The sequence below is a fragment of the Watersipora subatra genome, chromosome 10 (genome assembly GCF_963576615.1).
Source record: "Watersipora subatra chromosome 10, tzWatSuba1.1, whole genome shotgun sequence".
NCBI classification, from domain to species: Eukaryota; Metazoa; Bryozoa; class Gymnolaemata; order Cheilostomatida; family Watersiporidae; genus Watersipora; species Watersipora subatra.
Window position 1 is genome coordinate 11,330,936 of NC_088717.1, and position 5,195 is coordinate 11,336,130.

A 5,195-nucleotide genomic window follows, 5' to 3' on the forward strand; every position below is an offset into this window, starting at 1 on the left:
AAATAAGCGTAAAAGAAAGTGAAAGTGAAGCAAAATAAGTGTAAAAGAAGTGAAAGTGATGCAAAATAAGCGTAAAAGAAAGTGAAAGTGATGCAAAATAAGCGTAAAAGAAAGTGAAAGTGATGCAAAATAAGTGTAAAAGAAAGTGAAATAAAAGCAAAATAAGTGTAAAAGAAGTGAAAGTGATGCAAAATAAGCGTAAAATAAAGTGAAAGTGATGCAAAATAAGTGTAAAAGAAAGTGAAATAAAAGCAAAATAAGCGTAAAAGAAAGTGAAAGTGATGCAAAATAAGTGTAAAAGAAGTGAAAGTGATGCAAAATAAGCGTAAAAGAAAGTGAAAGTGATGCACAATAAGCGTAAAAGAAGTGAAAGTGATACAAAATAAGTGTAAAAGAAGTGAAAGTGATGCAAAATAAGTGTAAAAGAAAGTGAAAGTGAAGCAAAATAAGTGTAAAAGAAGTGAAAGTGATGCAAAATAAGCGTAAAAGAAAGTGAAAGTGATGCAAAATAAGTGTAAAAGAAAGTGAAAGTGAAGCAAAATAAGGGTAAAAGAAGTGAAAGTGATGCAAAATAAGCGTAAAAGAAAGTGAAAGTGAAGCAAAATAAGTGTAAAAGAAGTGAAAGTGATGCAAAATAAGCGTAAAAGAAAGTGAAAGTGATGCAAAATAAGCGTAAAAGAAAGTGGAAGTGATGTAAAATAAGCGTGAAAGAAAGTGAAAGTGATGCAAAATAAGCGTAAAAGAAGTGAAAGTGATGCAAAATAAGCGTAAAAGAAAGTGAAAGTGATGCAAAATAAGCGTAAAAGAAAGTGGAAGTGATGTAAAATAAGCGTGAAAGAAAGTGAAAGTGATGCAAAATAAGTGTTAAAAGAAAGTGAAAGTGAAGCAAAATAAGTGTAAAAGAAGTGAAAGTGATGCAAAATAAGCGTAAAAGAAAGTGAAAGTGATGCAAAATAAGCATAAAAGAAAGTGAAAGTGATGTAAAATAAGCGTGAAAGAAAGTGAAAGTGATGCAAAATAAGCGTAAAAGAAAGTGAAAGTGTTGCAAAATAAGTGTAAAAGAAGTGAAAGTGATGCAAAATAAGCGTAAAAGAAAGTGAAAGTGATGCAAAATAAGCGTAAAAGAAAGTGAAAGTGAAGCAAAATAAGTGTAAAAGAAGTGAAAGTGATGCAAAATAAGCGTAAAAGAAAGTGAAAGTGATGCAAAATAAGCGTAAAAGAAAGTGGAAGTGATGTAAAATAAGCGTGAAAGAAAGTGAAAGTGAAGCAAAATAAGTGTAAAAGAAGTGAAAGTGATGCAAAATAAGCGTAAAAGAAAGTGAAAGTGATGCAAAATAAGTGTAAAAGAAAGTGAAATAAAAGCAAAATAAGTGTAAAAGAAGTGAAAGTGATGCAAAATAAGCGTAAAAGAAAGTGAAAGTGATGCAAAATAAGTGTAAAAGAAAGTGAAATAAAAGCAAAATAAGTGTAAAAGAAGTGAAAGTGATGCAAAATAAGCGTAAAATAAAGTGAAAGTGATGCAAAATAAGTGTAAAAGAAAGTGAAATAAAAGCAAAATAAGTGTAAAAGAAGTGAAAGTGATGCAAAATAAGCGTAAAATAAAGTGAAAGTGATGCAAAATAAGTGTAAAAGAAAGTGAAATAAAAGCAAAATAAGTGTAAAAGAAGTGAAAGTGATGCAAAATAAGCGTAAAATAAAGTGAAAGTGATGCAAAATAAGCGTAAAAAAAAGTGAAAGTGAAGCAAAATAAGTGTAAAAGAAGTGAAAGTGATGCAAAATAAGCGTAAAAAAAAGTGAAAAGGATGCAAAATAAGCATAAAAGAAAGTGAAAGTGATGCAAAATAAGCGTAAAAAAGAGTGAAAGTGATGCAAAATAAACGTAAAAGAAAGTGAAAGTGAAGCAAAATAAGCGTAAAAGAAAGTGGAAGTGATGTAAAATAAGCGTGAAAGAAAGTGAAAGTGAAGCAAAATAAGCGTAAAAAAGAGTGAAAGTGATGCAAAATAAGCGTGAAAGAAAGTGAAAGTGATGCAAAATAAGCATAAAAGAAAGTGAAAGTGAAGCAAAATAAGCGTAAAAAAGAGTGAAAGTGATGCAAAATAAGCGTGAAAGAAAGTGAAAGTGGTGCAAAATAAGTGTAAAAGAAGTGAAAGTGTAGCAAAATAAGCGTGAAAAAAAGTGAAAAGGATGCAAAATAAGCATAAAAGAAAGTGAAAGTGATGCAAAATAAGCGTAAAAAAGAGTGAAAGTGATGCAAAATAAGCGTGAAAGAAAGTGAAAGTGAAGCAAAATAAGTGTAAAAGAAGTGAAAGTGATGCAAAATAAGCATAAAAGAAAGTGAAAGTGAAGCAAAATAAGCGTAAAAAAGAGTGAAAGTGATACAAAATAAGCGTAAAAAAAAGTGAAAAGGATGCAAAATAAGCATAAAAGAAAGTGAAAGTGATGCAAAATAAGTGTAAAAGAAAGTGGAAGTGATGCAAAATAAGCGTAAAAGGAAGTGAAAGTGATGCAAAATAAGCGTAAAAGGAAGTGAAAGTGATGCAAAATAAGCGTAAAAGGAAGTGGAAGTGATGCAAAATAAGCGTAAAAGAAAGTGAAAGTGATGCAAAATAAGCGTAAAAGAAAGCGAAAGAGAAGAAACCATTTTTTACATAAAAGCAAAGCGACAAAAAGCATCTTTGTATTGTTACTTTATGTATTTTAATATAATTTTATGTATAACTTTCACTGATATTAGTAATCACCAACAAAGTTATATTTTTCGTTACATGGCAAGACAAAATCAACAAAAGAAAAACATTATAGATCAAGATGAAGACAGAAATCACGAATTATTGAGGGAATTAGACAAAAGTATTTTAAAAGTTGGTAATATTTTTTATTTCTAATGTAGTTTTATATTATGCATTTGTTTTAATGCCGTATGTAACTAACTATTATATTAATCGTTGAGGTTTTTGTCTGTATAATAAAATCAATGAAATCCGATGTATTCTTTTAAGATTGTTTACTAAATCTGAAAGTTTGAACATATGCAATTATGGAATGGCGAAATTTTGTTGCATGTTAACGACAACTTCGTTGGCTTTGCGTTGACCAATGAAGTCACGTGTGCAAGGTTTATTTTTTGAAGGAATTTCCTATAATTTTGGTCACGCCAAAATATATTTCTTTTGAATGCCTACCTCTTTCGGCATTTCTTTTTAAAATGCTGCAAGTTTGCCAATTCTCACACAGTTAAAACGAGGCCCAACACCTCCCTCATGCAGTCACCACACAGCATAGACATCTGTTATGATTCCACTTATCAATTCAATGCACCTCAACGATGTGTTGCATTGACAATTACGTACAGCAGATTAACCAAAGAGAACTGACCTTGGTCCGATGAAAAGGGTGAGATCCTCTCTGGATTTTTTATTGTTACTCTTAGTACCCTGGTGAGAGATTGTCAGGTGATTGGAGAAGTTGTTAGAGTAGCATGCTGAAAGTTACGAGCTCGAATCCCATTCGATGCAATCTTTTTTCTAACCTTCAACAGCGGTTTATAGTAGTGGAGAAGCTTCAAGCAATATTAACTCTTTGATCTTCAATCTGTAGGCTAATAGCTTTCTTTAGATACTTGGTTGTTCGGATGCCTATGGAAATGAGTGTATTGATTAGTGCTCTAAGTTTGCCCACAGACAAAGCCAGTTCAAAAACCTCTAAGCATTTAATGGAAAAATTCAAATTTATCAATGTGAACAAATCTTCTGGTTAGATTACATAAACCACGCTGCCATGGCGGAGGCAAGATGCCAGACTCTTTTGCTCCTTGCTGTAACTTTAGTATCTCTAGTTGTGGCAACATCAGGCAGCGGTAAGTAGATACTAAATGTGAAGTCCTGCAGCAGGTCTGTCTAAGCTCATCATTTTTTCATGTATATATGTATAAATTTGTATGTGTATATTTTTTAACTTATTTATAATTTCATGAGTATATAATGTATATTTGTATATACCGATATATCTAAACCTTGTCCATCATCATGGCTGGTTTGCCAAGATGCATTTACCTATTCAGATTTCGAAGTCTCAGAAGTGCTTTATTGTTTTCTTTGACCCTACCAGGACCTTCCCACTTGTGTTATGGTCTATTGAGTTTATACTCATCGCATAGGCTTCTGTACACTATACCTGCAACATGGTTAGGCTGTTCAATGTATGCATCACCTGCTAACTGCTTGTGGCCCTTGATGATGTGTTGGATGGTCTCTTTTCAACCTATCTCATGTAGTGTTGTTCTATTAGAGGTTATGTTCAAATACAGGGTGGCACTTTATTTGTCGACTAGCTGGTCAGAATTTTGGTATACTAAATTTAGCCATTTTACGGTGAAGCTATTGCTAATGTTGCCTATATTTTGCACTCTTTTTTGGGAGAGGGACATTAATGTCGTCAGCCTCAGCATTTTTGCTAAACCACTTTTTATAAACATCGAAATATCGGAACAAGAAATTACTTTGAGTAAAGCATATTAGCTGGCGGACTGTCAAAATCTAGCATGGGATCTACCTAGGTGACTCCTTGTTACCGCTACTTTTTTCATGTGCAAGAAACTTCTAAGCAATATGCTGAAGGGGATCCAATATGGGCATCAGTTCAAGAGGTGCGTCAAGATAAACTGCCTTACAAGGATGACATCAAGCTCCATGCGAATAAGGAAAGGGACAATGTTTCGCTAATACACTCAGGTTTACAGCAAGGAAATCGAAATGACTTTCAGTATTGATAGATTAGTAAATGGGTAATCTTCAAGAAAGGCCGATCTGTGCACACAAATGGGCTAGAAATGACAAATAGTACCATCAATGAAGTAAAAGAAGGGTACAAACTCTTGGAGATTATGCAAAGGAGCATCAACTATGAAACCCAAGTGCACCACAAAACCATTACTGGATACATATACATAAAAAATACATAAAGCTCTTTATTTAATAAAACTGTTTTACAGGCATCTGTTCAGAAAAACTAGGAACATTTAAAAGCATAAAAATCACTACAACTACCCTAGTGATTTAAACTACTAATCGCTAAGTTCAGTGCAAACGGAATAAAAACTAAAAACAGTACATGTATTTGCCTATTTGTAGTTATCGCTACCGACATATTTTCTTCCCGCAACGTCGTTCATACATTTGACGCACCGATCTCGAAC